The following is a 24,186-nucleotide window of genomic DNA, read 5'->3' on the forward strand; positions in this document are numbered from 1 at the left end:
TGATAATTATCACTGTTGAACAAGTTTTTGGAAGATTGTGCAATTTAAAGGCTTGTTCTATTACCTTAATGAGTAAAGGAATCATTAAATCTTTAAATTCTTTATAAAATTCAACTGGAAACCCATCTCTTCTCCTGGAGATTTATTATTTTGCCAACAATTAAGTGCATTTTAGACCTCTTGTTCAGTGAACCTTGGTAATATAATTTGTGACAAATTAAAAATTGCAATGATTGAAAATGGAATGAATATGAAGAACATGGGATGATCTGTTAAATTCACTCATAACAGAAGCATATAGAAGAATATGTTGATTTGAAATACACAAAAAATAGGTGAAAATAATCATCTATAACAGATTCATCATGCAACGATTCAGATGTATATAATTTTTCATAAAATTCCTCAAAAAGTTTCATTTATTTCTTGTTATTTAAATGTCACTTCATTATTATTCTGTGTAATGCATTAATTGTTCTAGAGGTCAGTTCTGGTTTTAATTGCCAAGCTAAAACTCTATGAGATCATTCTCCTAATTCATAATATTTCAGTTTAGTCCTGAATATGATTTTCTCTGTGTAAGCATTGTATTATATTGTAATTTATTATTAGTTAAACTTCTATATTTATTCTCTGAAGGTGATTTTTTAATATCTTTTTCCAACAGTGTTATTCCTTTTTCTAATATATCTATATCTTTCATATATTCTTTTTTTAAATTCTTGAAGTATAGCTTATAATTTGTCCTTGTAAATAAGCTTTTAACACACCCCAGATAATAAACTTATCTTCTGTTGAATGTAAATTTGTATCACAAAACATTTCTAAATGTTGTCTTATGAAAGAACAAAAAACTTCCCTTTTCATTAATAAATTATTTAATCTCTATCTATATACTGACTGTAGCTTTTCAGTGAATTCCAATTCAATCATCAATGGAGAATGATCAGATACTATTCTTGTTTTATACTCGAGGTTCAAAATACTTGATTGATTTTGATCTGAAAGCAAAAAAATGAATTCTACAATATGTATCAAATCTATTAGAATAAAACAATTAATCTCTGTCTTTAAGATGTATCCTTCTCCATGTGTCAGAGGAAGGTCCCTCACCAGGGTCTCTGCTGGTGGGTCCCAAGAAGACTTCAGCGGTCTTCTTCATCGACAAGGTAGGGCTAATTTCTCTCTTCTTCTATTCTCCATAATTTTTGTAGGTGTTGCTTTGGAAGTCTTTTTTTTTGGGTGACATCTCTTTTTTCTTCTGTTGATCACTTTAAATTAATTTTAAAATATTTTTTATTAAATTAACATTTGTCAATATGATCTTTTTATAATTAATCCCGCAGGAGATGATAGGTTGTGTGATGCTTCTCATGGCATCGTGTGACAACCCCCTATACAAATGACCTTGTACAAATTCTGGTAGGTGCACTTTAATTACATATGAATTGTTTGATTACAAATTTGGAAATTGTGGAGCACAGGGGCAAATAAAGGTAAAAAGTATCTTTATCCCAAATATTATGGCGGGCACTGTAAATACACAAATATATATACGAAGACCAGAGAATGCTGTTTCATCAGGTCTACTTGTGCAATCGGATGACAATAAATTTTAGCTTGAGGTGGAAGTGAGTCCTCACCCAGTAAGATAGTCAGATGTTGCAAATACTCATATCCAAACTGGCTGCTACATCAACACCCATTCACTCCCCCCCCCAACAGAACTGAATCCTTATTTACCTTATCAAATTGGTTTGTTTGAAAATCACTGAGTCAACTATCCATGAGACACATTTGTGATGAAATGCAGGTATGGAAGGTCAGAACCAAAAAATGGACCCTTATTTCGCAATTTTCACTCTTAGGAATTGAACGATTTCATTCACTTTATTTCAGCTGGGTATGATTTCACTGTAATGAACCTGTTATCTTGCTCTCTTGTTGGATGCATAGAAGTAGGGCAGAGAGCACAATAGAAACAAAACTTGCAACAACTTGAAATGATGCATTGATATTCTAATCTGCCGACTCAAAAAAGCCATGCTGCTTAATAAAGGTTAGCATTGTGGATAGTACAACACTTTTACAGTATTCGCACAAAGGGTTCAAAATCAGTGCTGTTTTTAAGGGGTTTCTATGTCTCCCCGTAACCTATGTGGGTTTTTTTTTCAAGGTGCTCCGGTTACCTGCCACCCTCCAAAATGTTCAGGGTTGGTAGGTCATTTGGGTGTAATTGGTTGGCATGTGTTTCTTGGGCTGGAAGGGCCTTTTACTGTGAAATATCCTTAAAACTATGTTTAAATTATTAAATTATAGAGTGAAGAATGTTCCAATGTAAAAAAAAAGTCTATTCTGTGAAGTTTGGTAGATCTAAAAAAAAAATTAGTTCTGAAATGATCTGAGAAGTTTTCCACAGACAACAAAAAGAGAGCACACATTAATATTTTATTTTGCACGTGCTGGGACACTGACACAAATAGGAAATATAGAAAATGGTCAGGAGGTCAGATAGCATCCGTGGAGAGAGAAAAACCGAGTTAATGTTTCGGGTTGATGGCCTTTTGCTGTAAAAGGCCGTTACATTTGTCAGCTGTATTTAACTGCCTGAATGAAATAGGGCTCACAAGCTGATTTGAGATTTATCTTTTCTCCATGTGCTGTAAATTGGTCACCTTTTTGCTTGCAGGGCCAATTACCAATGAAGCTTCTTCCTTCCACTCTTGCTCCTTTCCCTTTCTCTCATTTTTTTTTACCCACTTCTTCCCTTCCCTCATCTTACTCTTTGTCCATGCTTCCCCTCTCCCTCCAGCCCTCCTTCTGCCTCCTTCCATTCTATTTCCCTTCTGATCTATCACCCTCTTTGACTTTTCCCTCCATATTTTCCTCCCTCCCCTTCCATCACTCCCTTTCATTCATTTCCCTTTCCCGAATACATGCCTCCAGATTCTGACTCAAATAAATTGTTGCCATTAGATTTCTCATTGACGACAAAATACTGCTGCACATATGAGAGGTGCTGGAAAAGTAGTAAGATGTGTACTTGTGGGCATTATGGAGTTGTTTCTTGGCCTTCAGTTCATGCTGGAAAAGCAGTAAGATGCATACTTGGCATTACAGAGTTGTTTCTTGGCCTTCAGTTCATGCTGGAAAAGCAGTAAGATGCGTACTTGGCATTAGAGAGTTGTTTCCTGGCCTTCAGTTCAAATTAAAGTTCTCAGCAGTAAGCTGTTCTTTCTTCTGTTGACATTAATGCCATTCTGATGGTTCAGTGTTGGAAATTAGAGCTTCTAATTTACAGTCCAGGAATTGCCCACAGCTTAGTTTCAATGGCAGAAACATATTAGAAATTACTATTTCTGTCATCTTTCTGTCACTTATTGTTAATAATGAGCACTTGAGCTACTTTAATTAAAATTACTGAAGCACGAATTTAAATGAAAAAAAAAGCAGTAGTTTTGCTTCAGATGAAATGATACGAAGATTCAATCAAGATGGCATTTTCTCTCTTTTCCTGACGCCTTAAAATGTAAAAAGATGCATGACCAAATATTGAGCAACGTTGATGGTGTTTTCTTTTTAATAGCATTGAAGTGAGGAACATTTTAAAGTTGCCTCTGTTCTCCTTCAAGGCTTTACAGTGGGATGCATTACCAGTTTACAGAATTGTAATACGAGATCAAATAGTGACCAAGTCACAGTCTGATCTGGTGCTTCTTGAGCTTTTGTTTTTTGCAATGTAGACTCACATTTATGCCAGAATAAGTGAACAGGCAGCTTTTCTTTGCTTTTATGTACCCTGAGATGTGTGTTAAATATGCAAAGGCAAATTTTAATTCGATCTCCCATTGAAACAGTGGTTGAAAGATCTGACTTGAATAAACCATGGATGCGAATAAAGTTTGGTGACTGACGACGAGCCATATAAAAGACGTTAAATATGACTTTCTTTAGATTTAGTTTTCTTTCATTGTGGAAGGATCCTGGTTTATATCTTGAATAGACTTTCCATCTCTCTCTTTGGTCTCAATGTTGGAAGATTTTTGTTTAATATATTTCAGACCCATAGACTCTTTGTCATAATATTGCATCAGGGACAAAAAAAATCTCCATATCAATCAAGGTCCACAGCGAGCAGTGAATTTAAATGATTTCTGTATCTCATCGACTGCCTGTGAGCGGAAGAAATGAAAATGACATGCATTGATAACAAATATGTGATGGATCAATTTTAATTGCTGTGCTTAGACATACTTAACCTGTATCACAGTGACAGGTAGCACTGAGCGTGAAAGTAAACAACCTTTCGCTGGGACAAAAGAAGATGGGATTCATCAAAATGTGAAAAGAATTTGTCACTGGGCTATGCCAAGTTCTTGCATCTTTTCTTAATAGCACTTTCCTTCCCAGGTAATCATTGTTCAAATGTGTCTCTGGGCTGTCATAAGTGATTCATCTTGAAGACGGCATGCAGGCAGGCAGTTGGTGCCGAATGCTAATACTGTTTATGAGACAATCCTTTCTTCGCCTGACACTGGGGTCCTTACTTGTGGATTCAGTGCTGATGTGACAGCTGGTTGCCACAGTGCTGAGAGATGTGTGTACATCATCACTCCATCATCAACAGTGTCAAGGAGAAAAACAGATATAAGGTCAGTGTCGTCAGTGGCTGCTGCTTGATTTATGCAGATGCCTTGGCTACTCAATTTTGTGATCCTGCTGAGAAAGTAATGCTTTCATACGATGCGGTGGGTGGTGGCCATTTTCCAGGTTCTGGTCTCTCACACTTGACCTCCTCCAGAACTAATGAATAGATGGAGAGAAACTGAGAAATGCCAACCATTGAATGAGAAACAGTGTCCGGGGTGTCATCCCGAAACAGATGCTAGACAATTGGATACGGTAAGCAGCACCTCAGCTGGAACCCTGCACCAAATGCTTACATTTGCTTGATCGACCATTATTACACGTGCTTCGCTCAGTTTTTCTGAGTCCACAGTGTCCTCTCGGAGGGATCATCGATGGCAAGTGCAGAAAATATATTTTGTTTCTCATTTCAACGAGGGGTGCAGGTGTGGCCTGTCTCCTTCTCTTTGGCTTGGCTACGCGGTCGAAGATTTATGGAGGGGTAAATGTCCACGTCAGCTGCAGGTTCGTTGGTGGCTGACAAGTCCGATGCAGGGCAGGCAGACACGGTTGCAAGGGAAAATTGGTTGGTTGGGGTTGGGTGCAGGTGTGGCCTGTCTAGTGCATTAACAATAGACCAGCGTTGTCTCCGCTCCATCCTCAACATTCATTGGAGCGCCTTCATCCCTAACGTCGAAGTACTCGAGATGGCAGAGGCCGACAGCATCGAGTCCACGCTGCTGAAGATCCAGCTGCGCTGGGTGGGTCACGTCTCCAGAATGGAGGACCATCGCCTTCCCAAGATCGAGTTATATGGCGAGCTCTCCACTGGCCACCGTGACAGAGGTGCACCAAAGAAGAGGTACAAGGACTGCCTAAAGAAATCTCTTGGTGCCTACCACATTGACCACCACCAGTGGCCTGATCTCGCCTCAAACTGTGCATCTTGGCGCCTCACAGTTCGGTGGGCAGCAACCTCCTTTGAAGAAGACCGCAGAGCCCACCTCACTGACAAAAGACAAAGGAGGAAAAACCCAACACCCAACCCCAACCCACCAATTTTCCCCTGCAACCGCTGCAACCTTGTCTGCCTGTCCGCATCGACCCCCTCCATAAATCTTCATCCGCGAAGCCAAGCCAAAGAAAAAATGGACTCTCATGGCTAACTCTCTAGCCTTGCGAAGTACCAAAGTGTGTGATTAATTTTCACATTGTTTTAATCACCTGAAGTATGTCACTTTAATAAAAATATAACGTTGGGCTGGTGGAATCTGTCACAATGGCATTAATATAAGGACATAGCATTCTCCTGCTGTGATATAGTTACCAGTATGCCAAAGAAGTTATCAGAAACCAGATTCCAAGGCAGTATAATTGAAATAGTGGTTGGCTCCATGCTCTTACAGCACCAGCTACTCGTGTTTGAATCCAGCGCTGACTGTAAAGAGTTTCTACATTCTCCCCATGATCAAGTGGGTTTCCTCCCAGATTCCAAGATGTACGCATTAGTCGGTTATGTCACATGAGAATGGGAATTGGATATGGACATCACAGCATATGTGTAAATAAACTGGAGGTGGTTTGCTTGCATACAGTCTTCCAGTGGTGTGCTGCATGCAACATTACTGTCTGTACTCTTAAATGTATCCTCTAGTACTTTATTAAAATTGAGAATAATTGCACATTAATTTTTTAAACATTTAGTTTAGTTGCTGAAATTGTAATCTGAACTAGTAGGAATGGATACCAAGTACTTATTTCATCATATTATGCAAAAAAAGATGCTGTAAATATTTAAATCCATTTGCGCAGGAGTCCTCTGTGGAAAGAAATGAATTAGCATGGAGTTGAACTTTATGAGATGATGTGGCATTGGTCTACAAACAATAGATTTGAGCCTCTTCTCATTGGCATGATATCTGCAAGAACTGAATCTCATAAAATTAGATGGGTGTTTGTTATTTGCATGAATCAGACCTACTGAACCTATGTTCTTATTTTAACATTTATCCTCATTCCTACTGACCACCTGTTGGATTATAACAAATTCCCTCTTGAAACTGCCCTTATACCTTTCTCAAAGATACTTCCAAAAGCCTATGATCCTGAATGACTTGCTGCTTTAATCGATCTACTCTCCAAGATCCCTCTGTCCTTCTTCATATCCTACAGTTGATGCAATATTCCTTTGATTTCCTTCACCAACTGTACTTCCTTGCACACCAATGGATAGAACTTCATTGTCCACTTTAAACCATTGATATTTTACCGACATCCTCCTGTAACTTAGAACTTTTTAAACGGTCTAGATGGTTGTAAAACCTCTGTTGCATTGAAGTTTTAAAAATAATTTCATTATTATCCTGAGATAAACTGGAACTAAATTTACTTCAAATTACAAATTGCAAACCGAGATTTAAAATGCATCCTTCAATTAGTATGGGTTAGCCCAGATCAGCTCAGATGCGCACGGGCTGTCCAATGAGAACTTTCCTAGCCTGATACATTCTCTGGACCTTCAGATGTTTACTCTAATATTTGAAAAACCTTTTCTTGAGCCTGGAATTAGTATCTTTCCCTTTTTCTCTTCAAAGGAGGGGGCTTAGTGTGCTTGGTCTCTCTATGAATGACTCAGGACAAGAAAATAAAACTCCAGAAAATTGTTAACTCGGCCAGCCACATCGCAGGCACTAGACTTCACTCCAGTGACAACATATACAAGAGGCAGTGTCTTAAGAAAGCAGCCCCTATCCTCCAGTACCCCACCATCATGTCCTCTTCACTTTACCCATTGGGAAAAGGGTAAATGAGCCTGAAGACGAACACCCAGCAGCACAAGGACAGCTTCTTCCACTTTGCCATCAGATTTCTGATTGAACATTGAACCACAGATATTGCCTTACTTTAACATTTTCTTTTGTTTCAACTATTTTACTTATTTATTTTGTAATGTGGTTTATATAAATTTTCGTACTATACACGGCATTGTTAAAGTTACCATTGCAATTGTAGTATTATTTGCAGAATTCCTCATTGTGGCCCCAGCATGTCATTTATATACTTTGCAAAAATCAGGGACCTGCAGAGTAAGAATTACAACGAGTGTGGAAGGAAGACACACACACACACACACACACACACACACACACACACACACACACAACACACACAACACACACACACTACACACACACACCCACACACAACACACACACACAACACACACACACACCCACACACACACACACACCCACACCCACACACACACACACACCCACACATACACACACAACACACACACACAACACACACACACACCCACACACACACACCCACACACACACCCACACACACACACACCCACACACACAACACACACACACACACCCACACACACAACACACACACACACACAACACCCATACACACACTCACACAACACACACACACACACACACACAGCCACACACACCCACACACACACATACGAGGAGTTGAAATTGAAGACTGCTTTATTGCACTGGCACCTCTCCTTATATAGGCCCATGGCACTGATGTCAGGAGCTCGCATCATTGGAGTGCCAACCTTGGGTTGGCCGGTGTTCCTGCCAGAGTTTTTTGTCTTCCCGCCGTGATCATCTGGGACGACAGCCAGTGTCATCCCCAGGTCTGCACAGTCGTTGCGATCATGGGCCATTTTGCAGGCCAGCTCACGTCTCCATACATGGCCCATACCCTCAGAACTATTGACTGGGCCATTGTCAGTAGCCTTAGGTGGCCTCCCATTGTGTCGCAGGAGAGGATTGTAGACCAGCTCATTGCAGTCCAGATATGCTGGTTTTAGGTGATTGACGGTAAAAGTTTCCTCCTTACTGCCGATGTCGAGGACTAATGACCTTGTCGGGCCATTGTAGTGGTGGTCTATGTGCGCCCTTCCTCTTGAACAGATATACCGGCAAGTCTTTAGATCATTCTGGACGCTATGCTTGGGTTGGGCAAGTGGAGGGGGCTGCCATGGGACCTCAAAGTTTGCTGCAGGGTCCCCTGGGCATTTATCAGGGGTGAAGAATTCCCTGGGGATGATTAAAGGCATGCCATAGACCATCTCTGCCGCTGAGGCATTGACATTCTCCTTTAGCTTCTTCAGCAGGACCCAAGGCAGTTTGTCCACCCAATTGGGACCCTTGATCTGGGTAACGAAGGCTGCTTTGAGATGCCTATGGAAGTACTCCACCAACTCGATGGCCTGCGGGTGATAAGCCATGGTATGGTGGAGCTGCATCCCCTGAATGTTAGCCAGTGCCGCCCAAAGCCCGAAGGTGAATTGTATCTCCCTATCCATGTGAGATGCTCTGGGACCTCAAATTGGGGCACTCATATGTCAACAAGTGCCCTGGTGCAGGTTTATGTGGTGGTGTCAGCCAGTGGGACTGCCTCTGGGGACCTCGTGGTTTACTATGGTCACAAGGTACCTCCTCCCACAAGAAACCGGTAGTGGCCTCACTAAGTCAATGTGCAGGTGCTGAACCAGTGGTGCGCCAGCTCAAAAATCTGTGTGGACGCACTGGTGTGAATCTGCACTTTGGAAGACTGACAGTTCATGCAGGTCTTGGCCCACTGGCTGACCTGTTTACAGAGCCATACCAGCCAAACTTGTTGGCCACCATTTTGACCGTGGCATGGATGGCAAGGTACACCAGGTTGTGGAGGGTCTCAAAAACCTGGCGTCTCCATGCTGCTGGAAAAATGGGGAAGATAGAAATGTCAGACAGCAGTGTCATGTTACCAGTGACCAGAGACCGCTGTCCTGTAAGCAGGGATCTCAGGGTCTTGTTGCAGTGCTTTGATGAGGGCCACGTAATCTAGCCCTTGGGACAGGGGAATATATCGATTTGATTACAGGGTGTGACAGAGCGTCGGCCACCACATTGTTTTTCCTTGCGATATGTTGAATGTCCATGGTAAATTTGGACATGTAGGACAAGTGCCTCTGTTGTTGGGCCGATCATTGTCCGAGACCTTATGGAAAATTAAAGTCAGTGGCTTGTGGTCAGTGAACACCCTGAATTGATGGCCATCCAAAAAGTAACAAAAATGTCTTTCCGCCAGGGTGCAGCGCTAACAGTTCCTGGTCGATCGAGCTCGATATGAGCTCTAAGGGGCGGAGGTGAAAAAGGCCAGTGTTTGCACTGGTCGTCGATGAGTTGTTCTAGCAGGCCCGCTATTGCTGTGCCAGAGGCGTCAACAGTTAGAGTGGTAGGTACCTCCGGACTGGGTTGGACCAGGAGGGTGGCATTGGCTAGTGTGTCTTTGGTCCTCTGGAATGTCCTAGAGGTAATCAGTGCAAAGAGGGGTGCATGATGTTTGCTGCTGCTGGTATAAACCTGTATAATACGGTGAATTCCTACAGTCCTTTCACTGCCTGTGGCTTAGCGAAGTACTGAAATGGCTCAACATTCACAGGGAGGGGTATGGCCCTATGCTTGTTAATTCTGTGTCCCAGGAAATTGATAGTGTCCAGTCTAAACTGGAACTGACGGTCAGCCCAAACTCGCTCAGTCGGGTGCACAGCTGTCTCAAGTGGACGTCGTGGTCTTTGTTGGCTGCAGCTGGCAATGAGGATATTATCCGATTAGATGAAAGCAAATGGGAGGTCCTGGCTCACTGCGTCCATCAGCTACTGGAAAGTTTGTGCCGCATTCTTTAGACCAAAGGCCACACGGAGGAATTCAAAGAAACCAAAGGGGGTTATGATTGGAGTCTTGGGGACTTCCTGGGGATGAACTGGGATTTGGTGGTATCCCCAGATGAGGTCCATCTTGAAGAACACCCATGCCCTGAGCAGGTTGGTGTGAAGTCTTGGATGTGGGGCATGGGGTATCTGTTGGGCAAGGTAGCTACGCTGAGGTGGCGGTAGTCACTGCATGGTCTCCAATCCCCTACTGATTTAGGCACCATGTGTAGGGGAGGGGCCCAAGGATTGTTGGAGCTCCTCGCAATCCCAAGCTCCTCCCTCTTTTTGAACTCCTCCTTCACCAGGCTGAGTTTGTTGAGTGGGAGTCAGCGTGCCCTGGCATGGAGAACTGATGCACCATTATCAAGGGGAATTCCACCATGATATGGGTTGATTCATTGTCTGTGAGTGCCATAGAGTCTAGGTTGGGGGGTGGGTAGCTTGGTTTCCCCCAGAAAGAGTCTGAAAATTTCTGGCATGCACCGAGCGCCATCCCTTGAGGTCGACCAGCAAGCAATGGGCCCAAAGGAAATCGGCCCCCAGAAATGGTTGCGCCTCTGAGGTGAGGGTAAAAGTCCATTTAAAATGGCTGTTGCCGAAATGCAGGGGATGGTGTGGCTCCCGAAGGTTTGAATGCAGGAGCTGTTGTCTGCCTTTAGTGTTGGGCCCCATTTGCTGCAGCAGGGGTCGAGGCTTGCAGGTGATAGGATGCTAATCTCGGCAGCTGTGTCGACCAGGTAATGCCTGCCTGATAGTGAGTCCGAGACATGGAAGAGGCTGTCACGTGGGGAAACCGACACAGCAATTAATGATAGTTTGCCAGGGTTGGCAACATCTCACTCCATTGCTATTTTTGTGAAACTGTGAAAGGGAACAATTTTTGATTTTAATCTGGAGTGACCATAATGTTTTGAGAATCATTTTGGTTTATTTCTTTAATTTTCATTTAATTGAGTTTATATTTTATATTTTTATGAGCCCAGAGGACCCCAAAACCCAGCAGCAATAGATATTCACCAAATGGTTACTTAAACAAAAGTTGCTTTTAATTATTTTTAAACTCGAAAACAGTATCAAACTTTAACATCACTATTAACTTAGTTAACCTAACTTAACCCTCTTCTAATTCTAAGCGCTCATGTATGTAATGTGTGTGTAAGTTTAGAAAAGTTCATTGGCTCACAGTCCAATTGCACTTCTCACTCCTCCATTCACCAGTATCAGGCAATTCTTATACTGTGCACAGAATTAAACATATATGAATTTCACCAGGCTTTGGTGTTTGAAAGGTAAATGGTTACCGCTCAGGAAGGTTCTTGTCGGTTTTTAGAGAGAGATTTATTGTTTGATGGACACCCACAACTCATTTCTTTTAATTAGCCACGTCAGTGTCTTGCTGAAGAAAACTGCCCTATCAGGGTTTTTTCAGATGATAGCCTCTTTCAAGTCACCACAGAGTTCCTTTTTGTTTTCCTTATTTCAAGTGAAACATTAGGCAGCCAATTCTCTCCTCTTGTGTGGACCATAAGGACTTTGAGCAGGTGGAACTAAGCACTCACAACCCAGCTTCAAAATGGGGTTTTTCCACAAGCTTGCCAGATTGTCATGCTTCAGTTGCTGCTGCTAAATTGTAGAACTGTAGAACTGAATCCTCTCTCTCTCTCTCTCTCTCTCTCTCTCTCTCTCTCTCTCTCTCTCAATCTCTCTCTCTCTCTCTCAGAGAAAAACCTGTTTCACTCTGCTTGCAAAACCACAAGACCCTCTTAGAACAGCAACCTCCACTCAGACAGACTGCGGCTCTAAACCTAATCCTCTTTCATCTTTCAGTTCTTTCATCTGTTGCTTTTCAAAAGAACAATCCATTAATGAAGTACCTTGGGCACACCCCAAAGCTTTTGCAAAGGTATTTGGAGCCGGCCAGTCTAGCTTGAGCAGAGCTCCAGTATTTAAAAAAATACATATCTATATACAATACGAACACAACATATTCTGTCACAGTATTCATTAATTTTCCAGATCTGCACATTGCAGGCAAGACTAACATATATTGCTTGTCCCTCTTTGAGCCTTGAGAAGCTGATAGCATTTTACTGAATCACCGCAGTCCTTGTAAATACTTGGGCTGGGAATTTCAACCAATAATAAGGCCTAGGATAACCATTGCTGGACGGAACTTAATCAAAGGAAAATATCTCCTGGAACATCAATTAAAGTCACCTGTTTTATTGACAGTTTGAAGCTGGAAACATCCATCAAAAGGAGTCCTCTGAAGATGACATCCATTGGGGCAACAATCATCAAGAAACAATCATTAAGGGGAAGCCTCAGCCAGATAATGTTTGGCTTGGGAAAAGAGTACTTTTGACCTTCATAATGGAGAGTACACCTTGATGAGTTGTGGTGGAAAGATCAGGAAGAATATAAAGAAAGAGGCAATACCCAGCCTTATATTTCCCTGAGGGAAGCCAACTAGAAAATGTAGTGAGCTGCATCTCTTCCAAACGATACTTCATCCTTGCACATTATAAGCTTTACTAGGTTAGTTTGATTAGTATACAGTTATTTTTTTTAAAAAAAGGAATGTTATTCTGATCATTCTGCTTAGGAAGGATGCCAATAAGCTGGAAAGCATGCAAAGAAGATTTATGAGGATGTTCAGAAGAGTGAAGCGCTTGAGTTATAAGGAGAGGCCAGATCGTTTGGGAAGGTAGAGGAGACTTTATAGAGGTTTAGAAAATAATGAAAGGCACAGATAAGGGTAATTGAGTCTCAAATTGAAGATCATAGGTGAGAGGAGTAAGATTTTATGGGGAGCTGAAGTGCCGCAACTTGCCATATTTTGGCAAGTTGGATCACCTGGCTGTGCTCCTTCTGCCATCATACAGACAAAGCCAAAAGAGAAAGGCTCCGGAGATCAGGACAGCTGGAAAGTGGTCGCAGGAAGCTGAAGAACAAGATTAGCTCAAGTCTGCTAATCGGGCAGTGTTCAAGGACTCAGCTGAGGATCTGAAGGATTACACCAGTGGTCAGTGTGTCCTACCAAATCGATCAGGGGTTTTCCCCAACCAGAAGCTCTGGATGAACAATGAAATCCAAAACCTGCTGAGAACCAGATCATAGGCACTTAAGACCAGATCAATATAGAAGAAGCCCGGGAAAAATAGAGATTCTGAATGAAAATGGAAACAACAAGGGGGACCCAACATCTATGGCAGGGTTTGCCATAACCTGGTACAAAATCAAATCCGGTGAAGTAGCAGATGGCAAAGCTTTGCTCCCAAAGGAACTCAATGCCTTCAACACCAGGTTTGATGATAGTAGTTAAGACCCCTCCGCATCCTCACATCCCCTGATGATACCATCCTGTCTGTATCTGACGATGATGTGCATTCTATTTCAGGAGAGGGAATCTGAGGAAAGCAACCAGCCCAGATATACTCATTATACACCCATGACTGTGTGGCCAGGCACAATTCCCATACCATCTACGAGTTTGCCGATGACATCACAGTTGTTGGCAGGATCATAAATGGCCATAAGGGAGAGCACAGGAGGGAGATAGATCAGCTCATTGAATAGCTTAAAGATAATAACTTTGCATTTAATGTCAGCAAAACCAAAGAGATGATTGTGGACTTCAGGAGGAAGTCAGGGGAACATCTTCATCAAGGGCTCAGTAGTGGAGAGGGCCAAGAACTTCAATTCCTGCATGTCAACATCTCTGAGAATCATCCGAGAGCCTCCACATTGCTACAATCACAAAGAAGACCCACCAGTGCCTATATTTTGTGAGGTATCTGAGGGGGTTCGGGATATCACCAAAGACTCTTGTAAACATCTACAGGTGCACTGTGGAGAGCATTCTGGCTGGTTGCCTGGTACGGAGGTGCCAACTCTCAGGACAAGAATAAACTCCAGAGAGTTGCTAACTCGGCCTGTGTCATCACAGATACCAATACCCTTGAACTTAAATCCCTGTAAAAAGTAATGGAAACAGCCCATGATGTAACAGGCAAATCCCTCCCAACTATCGAGAACATCTGTGGGGGACACTGCCATCGGAGACCAGCAGCAATCATCAAGAAACCTAATGACCCAGCAAATAATCTGTTCTTGCTGCTGGCCATTAGGAAAGAGGTAGAGGTGTCACAAGTCTCACACCACCAGGTTCAGAAACAGCTGCTACTCCTCCACCATTGGACTCCTCAACAACAAACTCCATCAGGGACTCATTTAAGGACTCTTATTTGTTCAATAGCCTTATTTTTTAAATTCTCATTGTATTGCATAATCAGTTTGTTTACATTTGTTATCTGTGTACAGTTCTTTATTTATTAACATGCATACTCTGTTTACAGTTATTTTTGCATACTAATAAGTTGTAATACTGCCATGCCCAATGGCATGCATGCAATGGCATGTACATATTAGAATCATAGAACACTTCTTCTTTGGCTTGGCTTCGCGGACGAAGATTTATGGAGGGGGTAAAAAGTCCACGTCAGCTGCAGGCTCGTTTGTGGCTGACAAGTCCGATGCGGGACAGGCAGACACGGTTGCAGCGGTTGCAGGGGAAAATTGGTTGGTTGGGGTTGGGTGTTGGGTTTTTCCTCCTTTGCCTTTTGTCAGTGAGGTGGGCTCTGCGGTCTTCTTCAAAGGAGGTTGCTGCCCGCCAAACTGTGAGGCGCCAAGATGCATGGTTTGAGGCGTTATCAGCCCACTGGCGGTGGTCAATGTGGCAGGCACCAAGAGATTTCTTTAGGCAGTCCTTGTACCTTTTCTTTGGTGCACCTCTTTCTCGGTGGCCAGTGGAGAGCTCGCCATATAACACGATCTTGGGAAGGCGATGGTCCTCCATTCTGGAGACGTGACCCATCCAGCGCAGCTGGATCTTCAGCAGCGTGGACTCGATGCTGTCGACCTCTGCCATCTCGAGTACTTCGACGTTAGGGATGAAAGCGCTCCAATGGATGTTGAGCGGAGACAACGCTGGTGGAAGCGTTCTAGGAGCCGTAGGTGGTGCCGGTAGAGGACCCATGATTCGGAGCCGAACAGGAGTGTGGGTATGACAACGGCTCTGTATACGCTTATCTTTGTGAGGTTTTTCAGTTGGTAGTTTTTCCAGAATCTTTTGTGTAGTCTTCCAAAGGCGCTATTTGCCTTGGCGAGTCTGTTGTCTATCTCATTGTCGATCCTTGCATCTGATGAAATGGTGCAGCCGAGATAGGTAAACTGGTTGACCGTTTTGAGTTTTGTGTGCCCGATGGAGATGTGGGGGGGCTGGTAGTCATGGTGGGGAGCTGGCTGATGGAGGACCTCAGTTTTCTTCAGGCTGACTTCCAGGCCAAACATTTTGGCAGTTTCCGCAAAGCAGGTCGTCAAGCGCTGAAGAGCTGGCTCTGAATGGGCAACTAAAGCAGCATCATCTGCAAAGAGCAGTTCACGGACAAGTTTCTCTTGTGTCCTGGTGTGAGCTTGCAGGCGCCTCAGATTGAAGAGACTGCCATCTGTGCGGTACCGGATGTAAACAGCGTCTTCATAGAACACTACAGCACAGAAAACAGGCCATTCAGCCCTTCAAGTCCATGTCAAAATATCATTCTGCTAGACCCATCAAACTGTACCCAGTCCATTACCATCCAGACTTCGCCCATCCATGTATCTATCCAATCTATTCTTAAAACGTAAGAGTGAGCCCCCATTTACCATATCAGATGGCAGCTCGTTCCACACTCCTACCACTCTCTGAGTCAAGAGCAATGTTTCCCCTAAACCTTTCCCCTTTCACCCAAAAGTCATGTCTTCTCATATTTATCTCTCCTAATCTAAGTGGAAAGTACCTACTCACATTTACTTTGTCTATACTTTTCATAATTTTGTAAACCTCAATCAAATTTCCCCTCTGACAATAAATCTGAAACCTGAAGTCAATTTTCTTTCACACAGGGAATAGTGAGCTACATGGAATGAGACACAAAAAGAACTGAAAAAGGTGGGAGCAATTGTTACATTTAAACAGGGTTGGTGCCAAGGTGGAGCATCCGTGGGCATTCCCCCCCCCCAAAGGAAGTGCTGTGCTCACATACGGTGGTGGCCATCGTCCGTCATCAGGCCTGCCCCCACGCACTCTGGCATCACTATCATGCCTCAAGCGTCACTAGTGGTTAATGACGCTTGACACCATTAAATGAGTGTTCTCGCACCTACATTGGAAGGGTGGATGATGGCATCAGCATCCCCCTCCTACCTGCTGAGCAAATTTATGAGAAAAACACTACACCCCCCCCCCACACACACCTATCCCCCTCCCCAAACACGCGAATGCCCCCTCTAACATTTATTCTGGGGCTGACGCTGCTTTTAAAAGGCATTTATGCAGATACACAGTTAGGAAAGACTGAGAGGGATATCAGCTGTAGATCTCCATGACTTTAAGTATCACTTGCATATTCCTCACACCTCCTCCCTTTCTCCAAAGTGCTGGCTTTACTAAGATAGCTGAAAGTTGACTTACGAGTGAGACACACACTCACACATGGACACACATGCAGATAGGGCCACGATACACCCACCAAAACTGGCATTAGATTGGTCGTGCTCCTATCATTTCAGAGATCTCCAGACAGTTACACTGGTCATTAGGAGTGAGCTGCTTAATTCTTCCAGTTTACTGAGGACAGAACTTTCCACAGGACTTATTCTGCAACTGGAGTTGTATCTTCTATGAATGTCAATGACAGGGATGAACACAAAGTAGCAATGTGTAAAGGGATAATGCCTTAAATAAAAGCCTTTGATGGTAAACATAACAAACCAGCAAGTATAGCAAATGAAAGTGGACATGTGTAGGTCCTTGCAGAGGCTTCTACTGTAGATCCAGATTTTCACCATGAGAGGGAGTGAAAACAATTTGAGCCATAGCTTTGCCAGATGGAAACATCTGCTCCTGGGACTAATTGTAATTAACAGCTGTGAAAGTCACTGTGAAACAGTATTCAGTTGGAAAGGTAACCTGGCCCCTTGCCAGATAAAGTGCTGGGACCTGAGTTCAAGCCGAACCAACACACTAAAGATATTGGTGCTTGGTATTGATCATTTAATGAGAAGGTCAGTTATAACAAGATTAATAATTGTAGTTATATGGAGTTATGGTTTTATGAAAGGAATGCATATTATTGGGATTAGTGAGCACGTTCAAGTTTATTGTGACAGTTAATGAAGTACAATGAGAATGTTTTGCATGCAATCCAAGTAGTCAGCTCATACATAGTGCAGTATCAGAATAAAAACACCATGCAGAGATCAATTTGCAAAGCAGCATTAATTTACTCATCTAAGGTTAATTCAGGAGTCCAATAACACCAGGAAAGAAATTGTCCTCCAGATACTTACAAATAAATTTTCTCTATTTTGTGGGAAGATTATATAGAAGCTTCTATGATCTATGGTCCCAGATCAGCACACAATTCAGTGGGTACATGAAGTGAACAAAAAATGGATCTTCATAATCTTTATCTCATGATGACCCTATTATTTCTATGAAGTATCAACTGACATATCAATCAAAGTGACTGTAAATTAATGTTCAATATCATTTTTTATCAGCTGTCAAGTTCCTGAGGCATGCAATTAATTTCTGCTAACTTCACATTTGGTTTTATTGTTCTAACTTTACTTTCTTTTTTATTCAGTCACAAGAGTTACAGTTTGGAATTAAATAAGTCAGTGTGAAATGATGTGGGCAGGCTCACATGTAGTCTTCTCTGAGTTCTGGACTCAGGAAACTCCTTGCAATTGTTCTCCCCAGTGATGTCACCATTCCTTTACACCATTCCATTCTCCAAGAAGACTTTCTTTGTTTTTACCCTGACTGAGGGGTTTGAAATCAATCATTCAAATTGTTAATCTCTATGGATTGGAGACAATTTTTCTTAACAGGTTGGTGGGTTGTTGTTATCATAAGGGTGTGTGTTTGGGCTCTGCAATTGATCAGACCATTCCTTCTACAGGTTGGCAGATGGTCTACGATGTTGGTAAATGTGAGGAAGGAAAAATGGAAGGTCAGAATACTATTGAAATATAACAATTATAGTACAGAAACAGGCCATCTCAGCCTCTCTAGTCCTCACCGATTTACGTGATCTCCTCTAGTCCCACCTACATGCTCCCTGTCCATAACCCTCCAATCCCCTCACATCCACGCCCTTCCCTTCACTGCATGTGTCCTGTTTTGATTATTCTTCCCAAAATGAAGCAGTTCACACTTATCGGTATTAAACTCAATCTGCCATCTTTCAGCCACTCTTCTAAGCATTCCAAATCCTTCTTCAGTCACTGAAAACCATCTTCACTATCCAGCCTTCTCTTAAATGACAAAATAGACCCTGCTGCAACAACCTCTTCTGGAAGGTCATTCCAATCAGCCATCACTCTCTGAGTGAAGAAGCTCCCTCTCGTGTTACTTCTAAACTTCTGCCCCCTAACCTTTAACTTATGACCCCTTGTTCCAATCTCACCTACTCTCCAGGTGAAGAGCCTGTTCACATCTACTCTGTCTATCCACCTCATGATTTTAAATACCTCTATCAAATCCCCCCTCAACCTTCTACACTCCAATGAATAAAAACCAAGTCTATTCAATCTTTCTTTGTATTTTAGATGCTGCAATCCAGGCAATATTTTAGTACATCTTCTCTGCACCTTCTACCTTATTGATATCCTTCCTATAATTTGGGGACCAGAACTACACATAGTATTCCTAATTTGGCTTCACCAATTCCTTGAACAGTCTGAAAATCACCTTCCAGCTCCTATATTCTGTGCTTTGATTTATAAAAGGCCAGTATACCAAAAGCCTCCTTTACCACTCTATCCATATGAGAATCCACTTTCAAAGAATGATGAAACGTTATTCCAAGATCTCTCTGTTCCTCTACATTTCTCAATGCCCTCCCCTTCACTGCATGTGTTCTGTTTTGATTAGTCTTCCCAAAATGAAGCAGTTCACACTTATCTGCCATCTTTCAGCCACTCTTCTAAGTAGTCCAAATCCTTCTTCAGTCACTGAAAACCATCTTCACTATCCTCAACTCCCCCTATTTTTGTATTGTCTGCATAGTTACTCACCCAATTTACCACTCCATCATCCAGATCATTAATGTAAATGACAAACAACAAGGATCCCTGATCCCTGAGGCACACCATTCTTCACCGGCCTCGATCCTGATAGACAATTATCCACCATGACTCTCTGGCTCTACCTTCTAGCCACCATTGACTATCTCAACATTAAAAGGGAGGGCTTCTTCATGAGTTGCAAAAAGTTGATTTGCATCTGCAGCTGGCTATCAAGAAGGCAAATGGAATGCTGGCCTTCATTGCTAGAGTTTTGAAGTTAGGAGCAGGGAGGTCATGCTGGAACTGCACAAGGTACAGATGAGGCCACATCTGGAGTATTGCATGCAGTTCTGGTCTCCTTACCTGAGGAAGGATGTATTGATTTTGTAGGTGTTCACCAGGTTGATTTCAGAAATGAGGGGTTTTGCCAATGAAGACAGATTGCGTCATCTGGGGCTGTACTCACTGGCATTTAGAAGAATGAGAGGGTATCTTATAGAGACATATAAAATTATGAAAGGCATACATAAGATAGAGGTAGGAAAGTTGTTCCCATTGGTGGGGATACTAGATCAAGGGGATCTAGTATCCCCTGTGATCCAGGGTAATTAATTTAGTTCAGAGGTAAGGAGGTACTGCTTTTCCCAGAGGGTGGTGAATCTATGGAATTCACTGCCCATTGAAGCAGTGGAGGCAACCTCAGTGAAAATATTAAAGACAGGGTTGGATAGATTTTTACAAAGTAGGGGAATTAAGGGATATGGAGATGAGCCCATCATCAGATCAGCCACGACCTCATTGAATGGCGGAGCAGTCTCGATAGCCCAGATGGCCGACTCATGCTCCTATTTTTTTAATGCTCTTATGGCCACTTAAAAGTCACCTTATCTGTCACTCTGGATCAAGGTCAGGTCAGAAAACTGTGTCAGCACAACTCAACTTTCTCACATTGATGGTGATCGGATGTCAATCACGTGAATCTTTCTTCACTATGCTTAATTATTCTGTGATTTCTTTTTACCCTTTCTCTCTCATTAGCAAGATGTCCCTCCCAAAGCCAATTTGGGATGGTTGACATCCTGTCTCTGGCTACACTCAAATTCCATGAGTCTGAAACCACACCACTAATTTCTAAAACCGCAAGTCCTCCAGGAGGGAACTTTAATTGTGTGCCTTCGGCTCTGGTTGAAGCTGATTTACCCTTCAAGGCAATGTCTATTAGTCTACTGAAAAGAATGATCAACTGTCTCCATGATGGTAGCTTGGAAAAGGAAATAGCATTTGAGGTTCAACGCTGGCATCGCCTTCACAACTGAAGGCAGGTTTGGCCCTGTTATAATGAAAAACTGGAGGTGGAGCTTGAGCTCACTTTACTAACTAAATTTCCACATGAGTAGAGATGTTGATGTCTTAATGTGCAGCTCCTGTAGTGAGGATGGGGCAATGTTAACTCTACTTGGGTTAGTTGGGAAAATGACTAGTTGTAATTACAAGGATTGTGGCGATTCATCTGCAAGCCACTGGACTCGATAGCAAACCAGAAGATTGCACTGCTACTTATCGTGGCAGGACTTCAAGCACTAGAGGTTTTCAACACATTTATTTTTGTCGAGGCAGATGACCAGAGCAGATTCAACAAAGTTATTGAGATGCTTGATGAACACTGCTCACCAAAAAAAAATGAAACCTTCGAGAAGTATGAATGCAGCTGAAGGCAGACAGCTTTGATACTTTCTTTTAAACGGACTTGAAATTGAAAGAAAGAACATGCAATTTTGGATTACTGCATGATCTGTGATCAAATTGTGTTCAGAATTGAAATATAGAAACATGGAAAAATAGGTACAGGAGTAGGCCATTTGACCCTTCAAGCCTACACTGCCATTCATTATGATCATGGCTGATCAGTACCTGGTTCCTGCCTTCTCCCTACATCCTCTGATCTCCTTAGCCACAAAGGCCAATTAAATATTGCTCTTAAATATTGATAAGGAACTGGCCTCAACTACTTCCTGTGGATTCCTGTGAATTCTACAGATTTACCACTCACTGAGAGAAGAATTTTTTCTCATCTCAGACTTCCCCCTTATCCTTAACCCATGACCCCTGGTCCTAGTTTTTCCCAGCATCAGAAACAACCTTCCTGCATCCAGTCTGTCTAATCCTTTAAAATTTTTACATGTTTCTATAAGATCTCCCCTCAATCTTCTAAATTCCAGTGAATACAAGCCTAGTCGATCCAACCTTTCTTCATATGCAAGTCCTTCCATTCCTGGTATTAAGCTAGTGAACCTTTACTGCACACCTCCATGGCGAGGATGTCCTTCTTCAGATAAGGAGACCAAAACTGAAAACAGTATTCCAAGTGTGGTCTCACTAACGCCCTGTACAGCTGCAGTTGGACCTCCCTTCTCCTGTACTTGAATCTTCTTGCTATAAATGCCGACATACCATTTGCCTTCCTCACTGCCTGCCGTACCTGCATGCCCACTTTCAATGACTGATGCACAGCGAAACGCAAGTCTCGCTGCATTTCCCCTTTTCCTAAACAGATACCATTTAGATAATAATCCTCTTTCCTGTTCTTACCTCCAAATTATATCTACATTATATTGCATCTGCCACTTATTGACAAGAAAGTACATCCGTTTAATTGTAACTAGTCACTATTCCAACTCAACTAAGTGGAGTTAAACAAGAAAGTCTGCAGATGCTGGCATTATGTGCAACACACAAACATGCTGGAGAAATTCAGCATCTCCTGCAGTAAACATAGCAAGTAAAAGGTAACCTATGTTCTTTGTCAGCAATCCAATTCACCTAAACTCCTTTTCCATTCTAAATTGTAATTAGAATGCTAAGTAATTTGGTACAAGTACAACAAAGGATGGCTGAGTTCACAACTTCTGGGAAAAATAGAAGCAGCAAATGAAATATTTCCTAGCAGGAGTAAATAAACAAAATTCAAGATACCTTGATGATGATCTAATAGAATAAAATGTAATATTACACAAAATTGCCTTCTGCTGCAATAAGGTAGATTAAGTGTTAGCATTAATTTCTCTGATAGTACAAGAGAAAAAGAAGCAAAAGTGAATCACTTCGGAGTCACTGAGTGTCTGTGGATTTGCCTCCAGCAGTCCAACAGCCACTGCAGCCACAAAGACTCCTGTTCGATCCATTAGCAACCCGAGCTCAAGATCCAAACCTCCGAAGCTTTCAATGCCCAAGGCCATTCAGGAGACCTTCTTGCCCTCAGATCCCTCTTGAATTCTAGCTCCAATACGTGGTTTGCTTGAGCCTGCAGCACGTGAGGATACCCCGACAGGAAGTCGGCCATAGCCTGTGTGGGTCCTTCAGCAGCTGAGTCCCTCGCTGGTCCACCACCACGGTCAATGTCCTTTGCTTCTCCTTCTCAACTAAGGTATTCTCTTCATTTCTGGTGCCCTGCACTGGTCTGCTTCTCCCTGGAGTCTGCAACCCCTCATGGCCACTGCCAAGCATAGATGCTGCCTATCTTGGGCACAGACCTGTGGTTGCAAGAATTTAGTTTCAGAACACTGTCAGCTCCTTAAACAGGCTATTTTACATCTGTACGAAGGCACTGGTATTAGGACCAGCAGGTGGAACCCTTGTCTGCGCTCTCCGCACTCCTGGGTCCACACCAGCGGTAGCGCTGCCAGTGCAGCAGTTCTGGCTTTGCCTCCAGTTTTCTTTCCATAAAGGACCCAAAATTTTAGATTCTGCTTGAAATAATGGAACATAACCACAGCATTGGATTGTTCAGGTGGCAAAATGCTCCAGCAACCCAACTGGGTTTAGTGTCAAGTAAGCTGATGCAGAAATGGTGATCTCAGTGTGGAAGCAATTTACGCAAGATTAATTGCAATTAAGATGCTTAATGACATTTATGCTCTCATAATGAAGCCTCCAGAAGGAAGCTAACATTTCCTTCTGTGGAATATGGCACAATAATGTGGCCTAATTGGCCCTATATCTCCTTACAATTGCTGCGAAACAATTTTGTTTGTGTTTTAGCTTGTTATATATCAAACAATTGACTCCAGCTTTCAATTTCAGACACTGAGTTTGCTGGAGCACCGTGGCACTTTACGGTTGCCAGGTGGACGGATTGGATTTCACTCTCTGAAACTGAAGGACCAGTGGGAGAGTAATCCTATCTGCAACATGCAAATGATTACAGCTTTTGTGACTGGACGAATATGGAAAAATGTTCCCACAGTCCCAAGAACACATGTGCACTATAAATACAGGATGTCATGACGAGTGGATTTGACCTGAATCAATAACCCAAAGCCACATATGCCTTGTGGTGATGAGAGTAAATTGAACATTATTATTAGTGTGGAAATGCTAATAAATGCCAGCATGTTTAACATTCATGGCTGGGTTCTGGATGGTTGAGAATAAGTGCTCAATAGCTTTTTGTATTAGTTACATGGCATGAATGAGTACATTAGGATTATTAGATGCCGTGCCTTGCATTAATTGAATATATCAGCTGTGTCTCAGATGGTAGCACACTGAGGCAGACAGTTATGGCGTTGAATCTCACTTGACTATCCAGAGGTGCTGTCTTTCAGAGTGGTAAAATGTCATCTCTCAATTATCATGTCACTATTTGAAGAATATTCCCTGGTCATTCCCAATCACATCCGTCAGGCAACTGCTACGAAGTAAACTATTTG

At 42.5% G+C, this 24,186-nt stretch overlaps 1 long non-coding RNA gene across 1 annotated transcript; it reads left to right on the forward strand.

Moving 5' to 3' along the window:
- The first annotated feature begins 18,203 nt into the window (after window positions 1–18,203).
- LOC138752279 (uncharacterized) lies at window positions 18,204–23,880 on the forward strand. Its single transcript, XR_011350476.1, has 2 exons — window positions 18,204–18,298; window positions 23,558–23,880. It is a non-coding gene; the product is annotated as an uncharacterized lncRNA (long non-coding RNA).
- The last annotated feature ends 306 nt before the right edge of the window (window positions 23,881–24,186 follow it).

This window comes from Narcine bancroftii, chromosome 2 (genome assembly GCF_036971445.1).
Source record: "Narcine bancroftii isolate sNarBan1 chromosome 2, sNarBan1.hap1, whole genome shotgun sequence".
Taxonomy (NCBI): Eukaryota; Metazoa; Chordata; class Chondrichthyes; order Torpediniformes; family Narcinidae; genus Narcine; species Narcine bancroftii.